The sequence below is a fragment of the Pelmatolapia mariae genome, linkage group LG3_W, assembly GCF_036321145.2.
Source record: "Pelmatolapia mariae isolate MD_Pm_ZW linkage group LG3_W, Pm_UMD_F_2, whole genome shotgun sequence".
Taxonomy (NCBI): domain Eukaryota; kingdom Metazoa; phylum Chordata; class Actinopteri; order Cichliformes; family Cichlidae; genus Pelmatolapia; species Pelmatolapia mariae.
Genome location: NC_086229.1, coordinates 57,393,756 through 57,415,728, shown reverse-complemented (window position 1 = coordinate 57,415,728; position 21,973 = coordinate 57,393,756).

The window sequence follows — 21,973 nt, the reverse complement described above, 5'->3', positions numbered from 1 at the left end:
TGATCGGCTTTTCTGTCTCTTCTTTGTTTTTGGCCCACTTTGCACCAGAAAGAGGAAACCAGCGGCTGAACAACAGCAGCACATTTAATCTTGATAAGCTGTTGTTAGAATTTATTTAATATTACTTTCTACACCAGGATCCTTTTCTACGTAGCTGACGGCTGGTAACTGTGCAGGGGCGGATCTAGCAAAGTTTAGCCAGGGGGGCCGATAGGGCATTAACAGGGAAAAGGGGGGCACAAAGACATACTTTTCTTTCTTAATCTCATTTAAAATGTCTAGCTTTTAATAAATAATTATCAGAATCTTACACCCAAAATTTTAATCTGATGTAAAATGTATAGAAGTCCATTACTGTATATAGTAACTGTTAAGTCTAATATACCCTAGTAAGCTATAGTACTTTTTCCTCTGGAAAGGTACCATCTGTGCAGTCTGCAATTCTGTTGAAGAAAGATGTTGAATCTATTTAATTATTCTTGAAAAATAATTTATTTCTGTGCATTTTTTTCACACTGCATCAAATTAAAGTTGATTATGTCGATTAAGCATCATGAGGTGGAGGGTGGGGGGTGGTTCACTATTTTTTTTTTTTTTTTTTTGCAGGGAATTTGCAACCCTATTAGTTAGGTTGCTTAATATTTCTGCTAAGTACTCTTTAAAATACCAGAATAGGAATGATGCAGTAGGTAGGTTTAAGTTTATTAGATTGATCAGTATTGCTGAACTATGAAATATTTTGGGTGCAGTGTATTTTTTGCATACAGGTATAACAGAATAGCTTTAGTGTTGTTGTTTATTTAAACTTGAGTATGAACTTATACAAAATGCAGCAAGAAATAAAAAAACAGTTTTACTGATTAAAAAACACACTATATCGGATTCATATCGGTATCGGCAGATATCCAAATTTATGATATTGGTATCGGTATCGGACATAAAAAAGTGGTATCGTGCCATCTCTAACATTTATAAGGGATATTGGACGATAGCTTGAGGGATATACAGGGTCTTTGCCTGGTTTTAGCAGGAGATTAATGTTTGCAGAATTCATATTTGATGGGAGTCTGCCATTTTCTTTGATCTCCAACAGCGTTCTGTAAAAAATTGGGGCTAAAATCGTCCAGAATTCTTTGTAGAATTCTGCAGGGTAGCCGTCTGGACCTGGAGCCTTATTATTGGGCATGCTTATCAGGGCTTCCTGGAGTTCACCTGGCGTCAGTGGCGAATCCAGTGCCATTGCTTGACTGTCTAGTAATTTTCGAAGAGTTATGTTGTCCAAAAACTGATCAATTTCATTTTTAGACGGGTTTATTTGTGGTGAATATAAAGTTTCATAGAAATCCCTAAAAATGTTGTTTATTCTTTCAGGGTCATATTGTGTTTCCAGGTAAATCTTTAACAGCACATATAGTTGTTTTTTCTTTCTTTATTTTTAACTGGTTAGCTAGAAATCGACCTGATTTGTTACTGTGTTCAAAATTCTGCAAGTGAAGTCTTTCTACTAGGAATTCTGTTTTTTTATTAATAATTTCATTTAATTTTAGTTTTGTTTTGCGTATTTAGTTCATTATTTCTTGATCTTGGTTGCACGCGTAGGCTTCTTCTAAGGATTTGATGGTTTGTTTCTCATTCCTGAATATTTTTATTTTCTTTCTTTTTGTGTGACGAGAAAGAAATTATTTTACCTCTCATCACAGCTTTCTTGCTTCCCATAGAACAAAAGCTGATGTTCCGGGAGTGTCATTATAGACTAAATATGAAGTCCACTCTTTTTTTAAAATATTTAATACATTCTTCATCTTTGAGCAGTGATGTATTAAATCTCCAGTTTTTACTTGGCGTAGTATTATTCTTGTGTATTAGTGTTAGAAATACAGGAGCATGATCGCTGACAGCTATAGGGTGAATCTCAGTGTCTGAAATGTCCCTCAGCAGTGAGCTGCTGACCAAAAAATAATCTAGACAAGAGTAGGAGCGATGCACATGTGAGAAGAAAGAATATTCCTTACTGTTGGGGTGAACGGAGCGCCATGCATCGTAAAGGCCATAGTCGCTCATATACTGTTTGATTATATTTGTGGACTGCCAATTACGCTGAGTTCCTGTTGTGTTCAGGTTATCCATTTCTTCATTTAGTCCCAGGTTGAGGTCACCTCCAAGAATAAGTGTGCAATCAAGGGGTTCAGAGAGTGCACTAAAAAAACCGTGGAAGAATGAGGGATCATCAACATTTGGACCATGTATACTTACAATACATAGCTTTTTGTTAAATATTGATAATTTAATAATACGGAATCTACCCTCTGGATCTATAACTGTATCGAGTACTGTAAAATTAACATGTTTATGTATTAAAATTGCTACTCCCCTTTGTCTAGAATTATAAGAGACTGAGAACACATTAGGAAACTCAGGTGTTTTAAGTTCGTTTAAACCTGTGACAGGCCTGTGAGTCTCTTGTAATAAAACAACATCTGCCTGTAGTTTTTTAAGCTGGTTAAATATCTTTAACCTCTTACCTCTGGTGCCAGCTCCATTTACATTCCATGTGACAAACCTTAGTGTGCCCATAATTGTGTGTGTATGTCTAACGATGTAAGCTGGGTGTTTTCGTTTAGACGGGTGAAGTGAATGTGGAAACATCACTTGTTTGTAAATAGAAAGAGAAAAAAATGTGTGGTGAGAGGCTCCATAAGTCTGACTATGTGTGTGTATATGAATAAGCGTGGCTTGCGTGTGTGTCCTATAAGTCTCTGTGCACTGTGAGGTTGTTGTAAATGTGCTGCCATTGAGCGCATGTATTTGCGTGATCGTGGTGTGTGAATAACCAGAAATAGAGGGTGTTGTTTGTAGGTGAGTGGGGAAGTAGGTGATCACTGCAGTGAAAGAAAAGAGAAAGAAAGAAACCATGAGAACGGTGAGCGACAACAAAAAAAAGAAGAAAAAAACAGAAACATTCCAATTAAACAATGACGGAGGGTGACGGTGTTATATCTGCTATGACATCATACTGATATTACTAGATTAAACACATGTTAAAGGAGAGCGTGTGAGTGAATAAGAAAAGAGTGTAGCGGGTTCTTATCTGGAGTGCAGTCAATATTACCACGGAGTGGTGCCGGGGTCGCGGTAGAGCTGTCTGTCCACGTAGAGCCGGTCCACGGCGATGACAGCGCGGGAGCCTCTCTGGATGAAGCTACATCGAACTGGGAACAGGACCTTGCGTCATTCCAGGATTTCTTTGGGGAACTGGTCGTTCACGCTGAAGTCCATTCCTTTCAGCTCCCTGCCACGACTCTTCACCTGTTCCTTCTGTTTGAATTGGCCGAATTTGGACACAATTGGATGTGGTCTCCCGGTCGGCGACCTCACGGCCCCCAAGCGATGCACTCTTTCGAAGGCGATTTAACGGTGTCCTCCGGCAGCTTCAGGTGCTACGGGCTTGTAGATCGATAACGTACTCTTTTATTTTATTATTTTCTATGTTTAACTGGGTCACGTTATCGGTGAGAGATTTGACCGACTCCCATAGCGTGGCATTTTCAGCGGCAAGCATTTCCATCTGCTGCTGGCTGAACTCCAGGGATTGTCTCAGAGATTTAAATTTCCGGTGTGAAATCTCCACCAAGGACAGCCTCGCATCGAAACTGGACAATCCTTTGTCGATTGACTCTAGGATGTCTGCAATGTCTTTTCCGGCAGGCGATGTTGTGCCGGGGGAGTCTGCCGGGGAATTTTGGCCGGGGAAGATGCACTCTGAGCCTTCTTCATTACTAAATCTTCGAAGCACCAGTCGATGTAATCTTGGAGAGCGTATAAACTCTCCCCATTGTCCTCCAGGGTGTTAGAGATGATAGGACAGATGTTGTTAGTTATATGACAACTGATTAGTTTATTTGGCAATACTGAAGCTTAAAGAAACATTGTTAAATTCTACGCTACCATTCGCTTTTTTTCCACCAAACCTCCGGCGTCTGACGTCACCTACAACATGGGTCGCTTACCTTTTCCCGTCACTTCCGTCACTTACCTCTCACGTCTCCCTTAAGCTTAAGTTTACTATCAGATTTTTTCACGTGTTTGATGTAACTTTAAAAACAGAAGACTTAATTATTTGCTTGATGGTTAGGTATTCCCCTACAAAATACAAACTAAGCTCATGTAAACTATAACAGAGACTGTCAGTCTGCCGTCCGTTTTCACCCACAGGGCATCAGTTCAGTCCTTTGACATGGCCATGACACACCTGGTTTCTTTTTTTTTTTTTATAATGCAATATTTATTTGCTTTTAGAACAAAGGGAAACTGTCTTATACAGCACACCACAAACATACAATATATTAGGTTTCCCGAGAACATTACCCCAAACCTTAAGTCCCTTTTCTCCCCCTCCCTACCAACACATCACATTTGCAGCATAGCCATGACATTCCAATGACACTACAGGTTAACATAATGAACAAGGAGAAAGGTACAATAGATCAGTGATTTAAAACAAAAAGAGAATTACATGTATTAACTCCCTATTGCACATTTCTGAGCAACCTGTTGGTCTCTCTAATTCCCTTTAGCCAGTTTTGGACTGTTTGCATGGTTGACCCTAGCTGAGGATAGCTCTAAGTACAAGATATCCAAGAATCTTGTAACCATGTAACCAGTGTTTCACCAAGAGATCATGTGGTGGTACCCACTTCTGAACCACTAGTTTTTTGGCCGCAGTTATGCCTGCCAGTCACAATTTGTGTGCTTTCATTGTCATTTTTTAAGCCTAGAGTCATCAAGCAGAAGATGTAGCAGTGGCTCAACAGGAAGACTGATATTTTTCAGGGATGACAATAACTTTATTACCTTGCCCCAGAATAAGAACACATCAGGACAGTCCCATAGAGAGCGCATTAAGGTTCCAACAGTAGCAGTCGAGCAGAATGTGCAGTAAGGATGAGAGGCTATTTTCATCTGGAATCTCTTCTGAGGAGTTAAGTAGTATTCATATCTTATAATGAATAAATTGGTGGCTGGGATTCTTTGATAACTGTCACTATTAGCAGCAAAATGAATGAATCAGTGAATTGTTCATTAACTACATGAAGTATGTATGAAGTAGTGTGATAGCTGGTTTCATTGATCTATTTCTCAACATTGCATGGACAGTTTTCTGTTTCATGACAGTTACATTTACACATAGGTGAACACAAGTTAGAAAGTCTGAGCTAGACCAACTTTCAGCGAAGAACAGCAGCAGAGCCACAGTCACAACTACACAGTCACAGCTGACATATCAGCCAATCATTGGCATTGAAATTAAACAATTGTATACTAAAATAATTGTTTTTAGTCTTTATTATCTTCATATAATTATATATATTAAATCTATTTATTATTTCAGTTATTGAATTTGAAAACATGAAAGTCACAGGTCACGTATTTATTCACAAATACAGCACAGAGTCACAGATCACGATGCATCTGTTTCTATAAATACAGCAAACAACAACAAAAAAGAAACAGTGAACTGTTAAGCAAACAGATAGATGATGCAAGAAGCATGATGGTAATGTAATTATGTCAGTCAGGCTCTGAGGCGTGGCCTCTCTGAGTCTCTGTGTGACTGGCTGCAGAAATTACAGAAACTAATGCCATAGTAAAACTGCCTGGATGTAAAAAACTGTTTTTGTGTTTTTTTCTCCCTCAAAAGAAGCAGAATCAGTCAGAGAACTCTGTCAGTAAACAAAACACACCAATTAAGATTTCTAGTTGGAAGTGATAAAATTGATTGGGCAGAACAATCTCTCTTATCTTTACTTTAGAGGACAATTTAAAGAGGAAAATGAAATCACATATAATTGAAATTTTGCCACATGCCCACAGGCACGGAAGTTTTAGTGTTTAATGAGGCTGCAGCACGTTGCAATACCAAGAGAAACCACTAGATTGCAGCAGTGGAAAGGTTTTTCCCTTCATTACATAATAATGAGTACTCTTCCACTCTTCCACAGATTATCAGTCATCACCAAAAGCGCTAAATAAACTGCATTAGTATTGTATTAGGTGTTCATATTTATAATACTCAACCAATGCTGGTGTATCAGTACAGCCATCACTGTTTACATAAACTCTTCACATGTTTACTTCATCCCAATTCCAATTGATATACATACCAAAGTAAAGAGTTAAAAATTAATCAGTGTCATGTCAGCCTCTACCTCACATGAACTGCTGAACTTAGCAGTTTAAAACATATTTCTTGCATTTGAAGCCTGTATAATGTATATTGTTATTTGGCCCTTGGACACATGTATTGATTTTTTGATTTTTTTCTCTTTTCTATTTCAAAGCAGGAGATTAAGTGGTGATCAGCCTGACAGTAAGATAAGGCTTTGTTCCTAATGGCCACTATTGAGATTCCCCTGTCTCATCATGCTTTGCAGGCTTAATATTTAAGTATTTATTATAAACAAGCTCATTTTGAAAACAACTCCTGGAGGTTTTACTTAGTTCAGTGCAAACAGTCACTGATGGCAGAGAAAGTTCAGTCTTTAACTCATCTGGTTCAGGTATGCAATGCAATGCATAAACTAGGAAGAATACTACAAATAAAATAAGTTATAAATAATACAAAATAAAAAATATGTCTGAAGGCATGCTGAATGTGGCTGTGGTTCAGGTGGTAGAGCAGATCAGCTACTAACTGGAAGGTTGGTGGTTTGATCCTTGCCGGCTCTTTATGTTAAGGTTCTCTATAATAAAAACTATTTTATTTACTAAACACCTGTCTGTTCTCCTTTCATTCTGTTCTGGACCCATTTGTTACCGGTCCCCACACACACCCCTAGACCTTCTTCGTGGGGACGTAACAAGTATAGCAGGAAGTGCTTGTGTGAATGATGCATGTTGCATACAGTGCTTTGAGTACTCAGAGAGAGTAGAAAACCACTATATAAGAACCAGTCCATTTACCATTTTGGTACAGCCTAAGGCTGGCACTGAGGGCATCACCATATACAGAATCTTTATTTGTTGCATACTGGCACATACATTGTGGAATTAGAAGGCATGTTTTTTTTTCTTTTGTTTTGTTTTTTATCATGACAAACACAAATTCCAGTAATGTCCAAATTTCAAGAGTTAATTTAATTTAAAAAACAAGAGTAATGTTAACCATTTCCATAGTTACATTTTCTGCTATGACGTAAACATATTAAATGTGCTTGATAAATTAGCACATTGTTAAAATCCATGTTGCGCTTCATCATGAAACATGCTGAAGGTTTGTTAAGAGATTTTGTGATGTTTTTCATTACTCAGTTTTCCTTATAATGTTTCATTTACTCAGTTCTCCTTTTACTGTTTCATTTACCCATTAAGAAAGGCCTGAAAAGCACATAGTGTTCACATATCTTTATGTTTTGTCTTTGCATCTTCTCACACACTTACACATGAGCCCTGCGGTATTCGCTGACTCCTGTGAAAGTATCTTGCAGACACCCTTGGAAACAGGACCCAACTGGCTTCTGTTTTCCTCGAGATAGACAATACACTCACACACACACACACACACACACTGTGTCCTATACATGCCCAGATTGTCTGTTAAAGCCTGAAAAAACAGGGAATGTTGCGATGTATAAATAAAGCTGACTGCAAAGCCTCGGTGTGAGTATCACCCGATCACTCACCCGTGCGCACGTAGTTCTCTGAACAAAACTCTGACTGTTTCTGTATTCTTTCAATGTTTAAAAATGTCTTGCCACTGACAAGGTTTGTATCCTTAAACTGATATTTGGCCTATTAATTATAAGCTTACTATAAATATTGAAGCAGAAAAGAGCTGAAGACCACCTCTCAGCATCTTAATCATATCTTCTCCTCACTTCTCAAGAGATACAGTTTGACCTACAAAATTAGCCTGTTTTCTTTGACTCGACTGAACAGTTTCTGCTGCAGCATGAAACAAGCCTGTGCACTAGACCACACATAAAGGCATGCTCAGTAAACTTTGCAGGTGTATTTCACTGCTTACCACAAATTTGGTTCATCTGTTTTGGAAAACAAAGCAATGTGGCACATTTATATTAGTGGTTGACCACAGCGAGTACCTGCTGTTTACAAGAAATGAGCTGCAGCAGGTTTTTTTTCTTTTGAACAGCATTCATGCACAAGCAAAAAAAGCAGATGCAACAAGTGGTTTAATTTAAAAGTCTACATAACAGACAGAAGCCTTTGTTAGTATGTGAACTTTATTGGTACTTATTGTTCTTTATTGTTTAGTTATATACCCAGGAGACCATGTACAGCTTCTTAAATCACAAAAACAATATGTGATACTTCATCGTCTTCAATTCCACTCAGATGTGATTTTGTCTTCAATCAGCTCTTTTTTTGAGACCTGTCATATACAAAAGAAGTACAGAACAAAACATGTATTTATTTTCTTTAAAGGATAAAAAAAAAAATGCTATTGTTTGTGTCACACACCAGAAATAATTCCACATAGCAGCTACTTAAAAAAACAGTAATTTTTTTGCCATGAACAATAAGTTTTATTATTATTGCTAGGATTAATATTTACCACGCATCACATATTACATATTATCTGAATGCAATACATAAAGAATAATTAATCAAAGTTAATCTTACCTTTGAGTTCAGTCTCGCCCAGGCATAAGGTATAGTAAATGGCTCTAGAAGATAACGTCTCATCATCTAGTGGAGAGAAGCAGACGGAGTGAGAGGACAGACGATCACAGTAATATCACTGATGATGAAAACTATTTTCTATTTTCTGTATTCATTAGCTCTAATTTTAATTTTTTATTTTAATTTTCTTGACAATCAGAAGAAAATAATGGCATTCTTACATTCGAACATTATTTTGTTTGGCAGTTTCATCTTAATGAAATAATTATCAGCTGCTCTAAACAGCTTCTTGATTTTTATCCTACATTTCATTAACACTGCTAGTCAAGCTTCAGTGTTGCTTTCCTAACATTGCAGAACTCAGAAATACAAAATTATATTGCACAAAATACAAATATTATTTCTCAATACTAACATTTTTAAATAGTTTTGGATACTTTTTTCTCTTGAGCCTCTCGGGCTAATTAATTAGTTTTATTAAAATTATTTAGAATGGAACATCCACGCTACTGTGTACACATTTTAAAAATGTAGGAAACACAACACCAGAAAGAAGACTGTTTTATGCTTTGATTTTATTTGTTTAAAATGTAATATCTATATATATATATCTATAGCTATATAATATATATACATAAATAACATTTTTTTCAACATTAATGAACACAAAGTCTCATGTCTCTTAGTTTGCAAAATATTACCTTTATTTCTGTACCAGCAATCATTGCCAAAATACATTCCAAGCAGCAGCACCAGAGCGCTCAATAAAGCAATGGCAAGGATCCAAGGTGCGTCCTCAGAAGGGAAAAGGTCCGCATCTAAACCATCAAACAGTTTGGATTAAATGTTGAATGTGGAAAAAATTTAAAAGAGAAAGGGAAGATAAAATACCTGAAGGTTACACAAGCTTTTAAAAAAATGTTGGATATTTTACGCATCTGATTAACTTACTTATATCAACCATTACCACAAAAATGTATTTTACTACTGAAAACTCTGGACTGTATTTGATTGATGAAATAAATAAAATGCTAAATTAAATACAAAAAAATTTAATTGAATTGTTTACTCCTCAAAAATGGAAAACAAAGTTCATATAAACAAGAACATAGCTGGTACTCACCAACTCTTTCAGCCTGAACACCCAGCTGAATCATAATGGTCACCACTGAAGAGATAAGAGTTGCTGACTTTTACAGGTACTAATAAAACATTTTGTTACATATCATAACTTGCCCACTAGGCTATGGGCTACTTCATTTTAAAGTAAAACAAACTAAATCATTCCATTTTAGACAGAATTTATAACTTTAACCTTTTTTAAGGTGGAATAAAGATATGACAAAGATGACATCTCATGTTTCATAAAAATACAGTCCTTTCTGCTAAAGCACAAAATGAACAAAACTGACACATTTATCAAGATAAATCAAAATGCATTTATTTATTGTATATTACATTTAGCTATTTGATGTACAGGGTGGGCCATTTATATGGATACACCGTAATAACATTGGAATGGTTGGTGATATTAAAGTCCTGTTTGTGGCACATTAGTATATGTGAGGGGGCAAACTCCTCAAGATGGGTGGTGACCATGGTGGCCATTTAGAAGTCGGCCATCTTGGATACAACTTTTGTTTTTTCAATAGGAAGAGGGCCATGTGACACATCAAACTTATTGGTAATGTCACAAGAAAAACAATGGTGTGCTTGGTTTCAACGTAACTTTATTCTTTCATGAGTTATTTACAAGTTTCTCTTTGTTCACAGCCATTGACATGTCGAAGAGGTTAACACTAACTAACAAGAGGTTAGTTTCAGGTGCTGCACATCTCGTATCTTTACACCATAGACAATTGCCTTCAGATGACCCCAAAGATAAAAGTCTAAGGGGGTCAGATCAGGAGACCTTGGGGGCCATTCAACTGGCCCACGACGATCAATCCACTTTCCAGGAAACTGTTCATCTAGGAATGCTCGGACCTGGCACCCATAATGTGGTGGTGCACCATCTTGCTGGAAAAACTCAGGGAACGTGCCAGCTTCAGTGCATAAAGAGGGAAACACATCATCATGTAGCAATTTCAAATATCCAGTGGCCTTGAGGTTTCCATTGATGAAGAATGGACCCACTATTGTTGTTCCCCATATACCACACCAAACCATCACTTTTGTTGTTCCAACAGTCTTGGAGGGATCCAGCCAATGTGGGTTAGTGTCAGACCAATAGCGGTGGTTTTGTTTGTTAACTTCACCATTCACATAAAAGTTTGCCTCATCACTGAACAAAATCTTCTGCGTGAACTGAAGGTCCTGTTCCAATTTTTGTTTTGCCCATTCTGCAAATTCTGTGCGCCGATCTGGGTCATCCTCGTTGAGATGCTGCAGTAGCTGGAGTTTGTAAGGGTGCCATTTGTGAGTAGCTAATATCCGCCGAAGGGATGTTCGACTAATGCCACCCTCCAGTGACATGCGGCGACTGCTACGCTGTGGGCTCTTGCTGAATGAAGCTAGGACAGCCACTGATGTTTCTTCATCAGTGACAGTTTTCTTGCGTCCACATTTTGGCAAATCCAACACTTAACCAGTTTCACGAAACTTAGCAAGCAGTTTGCTAACTGTAGCATGGGAGATGGGTGGTCTCGTAGGATGTCTTGCATTGAAATCTGCTGCAATGACCCGGTTACTGCGTTCACCAGAAATCAACACATTTCAATCCGCTCCTCACGTGTTAACCTCTTCGACATGTCAATGGCTGTGCACAAAGAGAAACTTGTAAATAACTCATGAAAGAATAAAGTTACGTTGAAACCAAGCACACCATTGTTTTTCTTGTGACATTACCAATAAGTTTGATGTGTCACATGGCCCTCTTCCTATTGAAAAAACAAAAGTTGTATCCAAGATGGCCGACTTCTAAATGGCCACCATGGTCACCACCCATCTTGAGGAGTTTGCCCCCTCACATATACTAATGTGCCACAAACAGGGCTTTAATATCACCAACCATTCCCATGTTATTACGGTGTATCCATATAAATGGCCCACCCTGTAGTATATATTAAATGTATCAATTATTTATGTGTATTTATCTTATTTGTTTATATATATATATATATATATTTTTTTTTTTTCAAATGTGGAAATTGAAAAATTACTCACACAGTCTGATGCCGAGAGCTCTGACATCCATGTTGAAGACTGAGGTGTTACGGCAGTGAGCACGGGTGTCTTCCTGCTGCTCAAACTGTTTTGATATCAAATTTTTTTTAAAACTTTATAAAATGCAACAAAGTAGTTTAATGAAAGTAGTTTCCAGTGAGACCGATTTGCTCTTGTGACAAGTCAAGCCTCAGTGATAGTGAAGTTTACTGTCAGTGGGTGGAACAAGTAACCACTTCAGACTTTTGCTGCATCTGACACAATTAGCAGGCTGGTTCATGTTTCCCATGCTCGCATTGTTACTTTGATGTTCATCACTAGCGACTTAACTGATGGTACAGTAATATTGTTACTGAAAAACAAGAAAAACAAGAAATCTCTTGTGCAGGCACAAGAGCAACGTTGAGGAAGAATATATGAACACCATCAATAGTTACAATCTTTAAATATTTTTTTAGTGATAATCTGTTCAGTAGATAAGGAGATATTAAACACAATAAAAGAAATATCTCAATTAACCCTTTTAAACCTATTTAGAACTTCCCATTTACTGTTGGCCACAAGTTAATTAACATGGCTATAGATAAGTTCTACAGTTATATAGAATAGTTAATTTTGTCATTTAGGGATAGTGCATGTTTACATGAATGTTCACTTAGACATAGTTAAAAGTGTCAGGAAGAACATCTGCTTAAGATTTGTTGTACTTATGGCAATAAATATTATAAACAATCAACACTTTAATGTAGTTTAGATTACACTACAGTGTTGATTGTTCCCTCAGTCTAAATGATAAGAAGACAGAAATTGTAATATTTGATACTTCCATCTCTCGGGCTGAACTAATTGGTTTATTTGGGTCCTTTGCTGACTCCCTTTCTGACACTGTGAGGAACCTAGGTGTTGTCTTGGACAGTTCCTTCAAGCTGGACAAACATGTGTCCTCTGTGGTTAAAATGAGTTTCAATCAATTGCATCCAATCTCTATGGCCAAACCCGTAAGGACTTGGAAAAACGTTTCCGTGCCTTTGTTACATCAAGATTAGATTACTGTAATTCCCTTTATACTGGTCTCCATTCTGCCCTTGTTTACAAACTGCAGCTCGTTCAAAATGCTGCTGCGCGTCTCCTAACTGGAACTGGCAGGTTTGAATCTATGACTCCAGTTCTTTCCGACCTGGCACTAAGATAAGATAAGATAAGATAAGATAAGATAACCTTTATTAGTCCCACACGTGGGAAATTTGTTTTGTCACAGCAGGAAGTGGACAGTGCAAAAGTTATGAAGGACAATTAGAATAAAATAAAATAAGAATAAATACAGTACACAACTGTACAGAATAGAATAAAAATAGAATACTATATACAGTAGAATAAAATAGAATAAAATATACAATAGGATAAAAATAGAATACAAATGCTATATACAACAGAGTGAAAAATACAACGGTGCCAGAAAGATTATTGCACATTTGTGTTATTGCACATTTGTGGATGTGTGTGTATGATCAGTTAAAGTCTTTGTTGTGGAGTCTGACAGCAGTGGGGAGGAAAGACCTGCGAAATCTCTCCGTCCCACACCGTGGGTGCCGCAGTCTCCCACTGAAGGAGCTGCTCAGTGCTGTCACAGTCTCATGCATGGGGTGGGAGATGTTGTCCAGCAGGGATGACAGCTTAGCCACCATTCTCCTGTCACTCACAACCTCCACTGGGTCCAGAGGGCATCCTAGAACAGAGCTGGCCCTTCGGATCAGCCTGTTCAGTCTCTTCCTGTCCCCAGCAGAGATGCTGCCACCCCAGCAGACCACACCATAAAAGATGGCTGAGGCCACCACAGAGTCATAGAAGGTCTTCAGGAGTGGGCCCTCCACTCCAAACGACCTGAGTCTCCGCAGCAGGTACAGCCTGCTCTCCCCTTTCCTGTAGAGGGCGTCTGAGTTATGAGTCCAGTCCAGTTTGTTGTTCAGATGAACACCAAGGTACCTGTAGCTGTCCACAGTCTCAATGTCCATACCTTGGATGTTCAGTGGTTGCAGTGGAGGATGTTTGTGCCTGCGGAAGTCTACCACCAGCTCCTTGGATTTACTGGCATTGATCTGGAGGTAGTTCAGCTGGCACCAGTCCACAAAGTCCTGAGTCAGTCCTCTGTACTCCTTGTCGTCCCCATCAGTGATGAGGCCGACTATTGCAGAGTCATCAGAGAACTTCTGCAGGAAGCACTGGGTGGAGTTGTGGGAGAAGTCTGCAGTGTAGATGGTGAAGAGGAACGGAGCCAGAACCGTTCCCTGTGGGGCCCCCGTACTGCAGACGACCCTGTCCGACACACAGCCCTGAGTCCTCACATACTGTGGTCGGTCGGTGAGGTAGTCCAAAATCCAGGTAGTGAGGTGATGGTCCACTCCAGAGTTCTCCAGCTTGTCCTTCAGAACCGAGGGAAGAATAGTGTTGAAGGCACTGGAGAAATCAAAGAACATGATTCTCACAGTGCTCCCAGTGGTCTCCAGGTGAGCGAGGGAGCGATGTAGGAGGTGAATGACGGCATCATCCGCTCCAATGCCAGGCTGGTAGGCAAACTGAAGTGGGTCCAGTGATGAGCTCACAAGGCGCCGAAGCTGAGCCAGGACCAGCCGCTCCAGGGTCTTCATCAGGTGGGATGTCAGAGCCACCGGCCTGTAGCTGTTGAGGTCCTTGGGGCGTGAAGTCTTTGGCACTGGTACAACACAGGAGGTTTTCCAGAGCTGTGGGACTCTTCCCAGCCTCAGGCTCAGGTTGAAGAGGTGCTCCATCACACCACACAGTTGGTCCGCGCAGGACCTGACGACCCTCGAGCTGATGCCATCTGGACCCGCTGCCTTCTTGCCATTAATCCTCCTCAGTTCCCTCCTAACCTGGGTGGTTGAGAGAGTCAGGTTGGAGCCTTGTGTTGATTGTGTATTGGATGCTGTTGTTGGGGGTGGGGAGGAGTGAGCAGGGTGAATAGAGGAGGTGTGAAGTGTCTGAGGTGTCAGAGGTGGAACAGCAGCAGTGGGGGTGGGTGAGTCTGCAGCCGATGTTGGAGACTGCCTCATGGCTGAATCAAATCTGTTGAAGAAATGATTCAGTTCATTTGCCCACCTCACATCCCTCCCAGGCAGAGAGTTCTGATGTTTGTGGCCCGAGATGGTTCTGAGGCCTCTCCAGACTTCACCAACGTTATTTTGCTGAAGCTGGTTCTCCATCTTCTGCCTGTAGCTGTCCTTCCCATTCCTTATCAGTCCCCTCAGCTCTCTCTGCACCCTTTTCAACTCCTCTTTGTCTTTGGATTTGAAGGCCCTCCTCTTCTGCTTGAGGACAGCTTTAATTTCCGGGGTAATCCAAGGTTTGTTGTTGGAGAAACACCGTACAGTCCTGGTAGGTACGGTGTTATCCACACAGAAATTAATATAGTCCGTAATGCATGTAGTAAGGCTGTCGATGTCCTCTCCGTGGTCGTCACAGATCACCTCCCACACAGTCGACTCAAAACAATCCTTAAGAGCCTCCTCGCTCTCCTCCGACCATCTCTGCACTGTGCGGGTGGCTGGTGGCTCCCTGCGCACTAAGGGCTCATACACAGGGACAAGGTGCACCAGGTTGTGATCAGATCTGCCCAGGGGAGGGAGAGGTGATGAACTGTATGCCTCTTCAGCATTGGCATACAGTAAGTCCAGTGTTTTATTGTCTCTGGTTGGGCAGGTCACATACTGGGTGAAGGTGGGCAGTGTGGAGTCCAGTGAGGCATGATTAAAGTCCCCTGATATTATGAGGAGGGCTCTCGGAGATTGTGTTTGCAGTCTGCTGACCACTGAGTGGAGAGTGTCACAGGCTGCATCCGCGTTGGCCGAGGGGGGGACATACGCTGTTATCGCGATAACATGTGAGAATTCCCGGGGCAGGTAGTACGGATGCATGCTAACGGCTAACAGCTCAATGTCTCTGCTGCAGAGACATTGAGCTCCCTATTAAATTTCCCATTGATTTTAAAATCTTATTGCTCACTTTTAAAATCATAAATAACATCACGCCCAGCTATCTTACGGATCTCCTCAGCTTTTATACCACTGGGAGAGCGCTTAGATCAGCAGGCCAAAACCTAGATCTCGGCTTAAGACCAGAGTTGACCGTGCATTCGCCGCTGTTGCACCCTACCTCTGGAATAATCTCCCTCAAGCCATTCAGGCGTCTGATTCAATTCAACCTTTTAAATCTCGTTAAAAAACTTATTTATTTAGCCTTGCTTTCCCCGCCTCCTAGAGCCCGCATTTTTAAGTGTACTGTAACTCACCTTTCTTGCTTTATCAATGTTATAATGTTTTAACCTTGAGCCTTTTGGGTTGTGCCTACTATGCCTGGTGTATTATTGGTTAGTTATGTCTCCCACCTGTTAGTATATTTTATTTGCAATCATTTTATTTTATTTTTTATTTGTATTATTTTATCTATTTGTATTTATTATTGCTCTTACTTCATTCTGTGAAGCACTTTGGCATACCTGTGGTTTTCAAATATGCTATATAAATAAAATTATATTGTATCGTATTGTATTGATTGTTTAGTTCTTTGTTACTGAGAGTGGGTTCTCTGTGTGTTACTGTAGGTGTACTGCAGGATGATGCGGTAAGAGAGAGACTGCCATGAGTCTATCTATACTTTTGAACTCTTCACTTTTTCTGCTTTAAAGGTTAATGTTCAAGTCAGTAAGAATCTATAACTTACACTTACTTTTCATTTTTACATGATCAATTTATCAGTATTTTTTTTTCTAAGAAGCAGGGTCAGTCAGCAGACTGTGTCAGTAAACAAAACCACATAAGATTTCACCCACTTAAGAAGTGACACAGTGGAGAGGGCAGAAGGATCTCTCTTATCTTTATTGTAGAGGACAATCTTAACAGGGAAATCAAGGCATAGATAACCTCTAAATTTTTAATAAGTCTGCATATGATGTGACATTTGTTGTTCTAGTCACGTTGCCATACCATGAGTAACCACTAGAATGCAGCAGACTACATAATGATCTGTGATAATCCACAGATTATCAGTGATGAACAAAACACCTGAACAAACTGCTTTAATATTACTTAACACTTCTGTGTTCATGCAGTCCCAATCAAATGTTTAAGACCACTTGAAAAATAGCAAAAAATCATATTTTGAATGGTTGGATCTTAACAAGGTTCCAAGTTGAGCTTCAACATGCAACAGTAATGAAATGGGAGTGGGATGCATGCACTCTATTCACAACAACACTCAAACCGAAACATGCTGTTTTATAGCTGATCACAAGTTTAGGACCACATGCCTTTAAAAGGCCAAATCTGTGCAAAAATATGGATTCATTGTCATTTTCTGTCAGGTAATCACACTGTCATGACGTTCTGATGGCAAAGGCAAAAAATCTTTTCCTTTTTGAAGGTGGTCAGATTGTTGCACAGGGTCTCTCGCAGTGCGCCATCGCTGCTGAGGTGTAACACTGTAAGATAGTCATTTGGAATTTCTTAAATGATCTGAGGGTTTTGGCAAAAAAAAGTCAAGTGAAAGACTCAAAAAAATTTCACCAGCAAGGAGCCGGAGGATGCAATTGGCTGTCTGTCAAGACACTGGATGATCCTCGACCCAAATTAAGGCCATTACTGGTGCCGACTGCAGCCCCAAACCATCAGACGGCAACTGAGACTGAAGGGCTTCAGAAACATAAAACGTCTTAAAAGGCCTCGTATCCTTGAAACGCCACAGAACCGAACATTTAGAGTACCAAACATGGGACACTGAAAGGTGGAAGAAAGTTTTATTCTCTGATGAGAACCTTGATGGTCCTGATCGTTTCCAATGTTACTGGCATGAGATCCAGACCACACCTGAGATGTTTTCTACATGCCACAGTGGAGGGGGCGCCATAATGGTCTGGAGTGATTTTTCCTTCAGTGAAACAGCAGAGCTTAAGGAGGTGCAGGGGCATCAAACAGCCGCTGGCTGTGTCCAGATATTGCAGAGAATCCCTCATGACTGAGGGACCTCGTCTGTGTGGCAACTGGGTTTTTCAACAGGACAACACTACAGTACACAATGCCCGCAGCACAAGGGACTTCTTCCAGGAGAATTACACCACTTTTTTTGGGCCATACTGTATGTTCCTCTGATTTAAATCCAGTTACGAACCTTTGGGGATGAATGGTAAGGGAAGTTTACAAAAAGGTCCAACAGTTCCAGACAGTAGAAGCCCTTCGTGAAGCCGTATTCACCATTCACCATATTTCCAACCAACTCATGGAAACACTTGCATCAAGCATGCTGCAATTAATTTTTGAAGTGATCAACAATAACAGTGGAGCTACTCATTATGAGTTCATGTTTGGAACTTTGATTTCTGTTTTGGGTGGGTTTAAAGGTTTTTGTTTTTTGTTTTTTTTGAGATGTGATTCTAAAGTTTAGATTAGCTGTAAAGCAGTTTAAAAGTTGTTTTAAATAAATTGCATGTTTAAAAAACTGTTTTTTCTCACTCCCATTTCTTCTTGTTGCATACTGAAGCTCTACTTTCTACAAGCTACTACCTTGATAAGCTCCAACCATTCAAAATATGATTCTTTACCATTTTTCAAGTGGTCTTAAACTTTTGATTGGGAGTTATGCTACTCAACCAATGCTGCTCCATCAATACTTGATTTCTTTGCAATTAAGGATGTTGACCTTTTATATTGTTTTGTTTGAAGATTCAAAGCAATTTTTTTCTAAAATGAAATTCAAAATGTGACACCTTCGATTTGTGTATTGTATTTTTTTTCTACTGCTTCAAGTTTGAATATTCTTTAACAATATTTTGAATGATATTTGAATATGCAATGCAAGAAATTACATTGCATATTGTAATTCATCACAAAACACGATGAAGCATTGTAACTTTATAAAAAGACTTGCAAAGTGACCAAGTTCTGTTTACGTTCCTGTTTTTTGGATAAAATCCAAACAAAAAAGATTAAGTGAAGGCTCTTTTTTAATCATCTTTTTAAGACCAGCACAAAACAGTTTACATGCTTAGATTATAGTACAGTGAAACCCCGACTTACGAATAACCAATTTAATGAAAAATTCAAGTTACGAAGGCACTGAACGGCAATATTTCTGCCCTTGTTATGGCAAAATGCCCGTGTAACGTAATCCGCTGGCTCTGATTGGTTGAGCCTACAATGCCCACAATGTCTTCCAAATCATGTGACAACCCCTTGGCTTTCGTAATTGTGCCTCGCTTTTCCACTTGAACGTTGTTCTAGTTAGCAATTAGCCTGTATCCTATCGTCCAGCATCGCCTCACTCAAAAGGCGCGATGGGTGCTTCGACTTACGAAAATTTTCGACTTACGAAAGACCCTCAGGAACGAATTAATATCGTAAGTCGGGGTTCCACTGTATTACACTCACTCAGGTTCTGACTACTGCTTTCACACAGTCTGATCAAAAAGTGTAAAACAAAACAAAAACAGCTTATGTTCTGTGCCTCTACTGAACAGCTGCCGCTGCAGCATGACATAAGCCACAGCACAACGGCATAGATTTGGCATGGACGGAAGGGACATGTCCCCACCAATATCTAGCGATTATTGAATTGTCCCCACCAATAATTTGATCTCTTTGAGTAAAGAAAAAAAACCCGATAGAAAGAAAAAAATGATCTGTCAACATCGCATTCAGCCAGCGGTGCAGAAAGAGTTAAATTACGTTCTCTACTGGAGTCCTACCTCATGTGACAAATATGGCCAATGTGATTGGCTGTGCTTTTCAGGGAGCTCTGTTTAGTTTTAGCAGCGGCAAGCCTGCGCTGCGAGGCCCTGCAAGGAGGAGAGGAGGATGGCAGCAAAAAGGAAGAACCTGGATATAAGAAAGTATTTTTTAAAGAAACCTGTAAGTCACTTAAAGTCAAGTTCACTCATGTGACACAATGTGTCCGTCATAATTACATTACAGGCTATGCTAGGCCGTACATGCCAACCCTCCCGATTTTTCCGGTAGAATCCCGAATTTCAGTGCCCCTCCCCGAAAATCTCCCGGAGCCACGATTCTCCCGATTTTTCACCCTGACAACAAAATTGAAAAACCATATCCCAGATTGGCCCAGCCAATTCCAGTTTCCAACAATGGCTACAAGTACTGCAGCTACTTAGTTTTAATATTACTCTTATTACTCTTTCTGGGTCGCAAAATAAACTTTTAACATATTTTCAGGCGAGAATGTAGCTGTGTAAACATCAAATATCTGAGCCTACGAGAACAGCAAACTCCGGGCATTCAGTGTTCCCTTAGTGCTAATGTATAACAGATGTTGGTGTACTATAACTGAAGTAATGTTGTTAAGTCCTTCAAGTCATATTCTTTTATTGTCATGATTGTATTTGAAGCTATTTTTATTTTTGTATGATACCTGACTTATATGGAATATGGCTGAAGTAAACTAAAGTCTAAAATAATTAGTCATTTGTTTAGTAGTAATTTAACATTATATAATTTACATATAAAACTATGAATTGTAATTTTAAATGGTTTAAAAGCATGTAGAATAGCATATGTAGGCAAGTATATTTCTCCTTTTGTTATCAATCTATCTATTAGCAGTGTTCGGTGGTTGAATCATCCGTCCCTACCAATTCCAACACATAATCTACACCCTTGCCACAGCATATTCAGTCTGTGCACTATATAACATTTTATGCAGAGCCATGCTCAGTACCAAACTTTGCAGTTATAGTTCAATGCTTACCACAAATTTGCTTCATCTGTTTTGGAAAAAAAAAAAAGCGACACATTTACATTAGTGGTTGACCACAGTGAGTACCTACTGCTTAGAAGAAATGAGCTGCAGCAGCTCTTTTCTTTTGAACAGTATTCATGCACAAGCAAAATACGAAAAGCAACAAGTCCTTTAAATTAAATATCTAAATAACAGACAGAAGTGTTTGTTTGCATGTGAACTTTATGAGTACTTATGATCAGCCACATCTGGCAGCTAGCTATTTCTGAATATACACAAGACATGACATTTTACACAGTAACATTCACACCAAACCCAGCAGATGATGTACAACTTGTACAATTGCAAAAAACAATATGTGATAAATGTGGATTACTTCATTGACTTCACTTTGACTCAGATGTGATTTTGTCTTTGTCTTTCAGCTTTCTTTCTGCAACCTGTCAAATGTACAAATAGTAAAGAACTAAAAAAGTATTTTTTTAAAAAGGTGGAAAAGAAAAAATGCTATTGTTCATATTACACACCGATATTAACTTCACAGGACAGCTACTAAACAACTATGAACATTTTGTCATGAAGCATTAGTTTTCTTGTATTTTTTTGTATTTTGTATTTAATATTTACCACCCATCACAAATTACATATTATCTGAATGCAATACATAAATAACCATTAATCAAAGTTACTCTCACCTTTGAGTTTAGTTTCACCTGGGTGTAAGATGTAGTAGAAGATAACATGTCATCATCTAATGGAGAGATACAGCCGGAGTGAGAGGACAGACGACCACAGTGACATCAGTGATGATGTATAACATTTTCTATTTACTGTATTCATCAGATCTAATTTTAAATCTTGTCAATCAGAGAAAGTAATGTCATTCTTATTTTTCTACAGTTTCATCTTAATGACATAAACATCAGCTGCTCTAAACAGCTTTTTGATTTGTACCTAATAGTTTGTTAGCATAGCTAGTCAAACTATAGCGTGGTTTTCCTTTTCCTAATAAAGCTTTTAATTAATATTTAGAACCCATCATAATAAATAGAGCACATATGGAATCATTAATCTCACCTTTAAGTTCAGTCTCACCCAGGCTTAGGGTGTAGTAAATGGCGGTAGAAGACAATATGTTGTCATCTAATGGAGAGATACAGCAGGAGTGAGAGGACAGATGTCTACAGTAACATCAGAATACTGTTTGCTATTCACTGTAGTCTGACAGTTTTATTTTGATGACAAAAGTGTCAGCTGTTCTGATGAGCTTCTTGATTTTTAGAATAGAATAGAACAGCTTTATTGTCATTGTAATAAGTACACTAGAATTTTGTCAGTGCAGACTAGGTAAAATATATATATATATATAAAATTGGCAGTAATGTTAATAAAATAAGACGATCACGCTCAC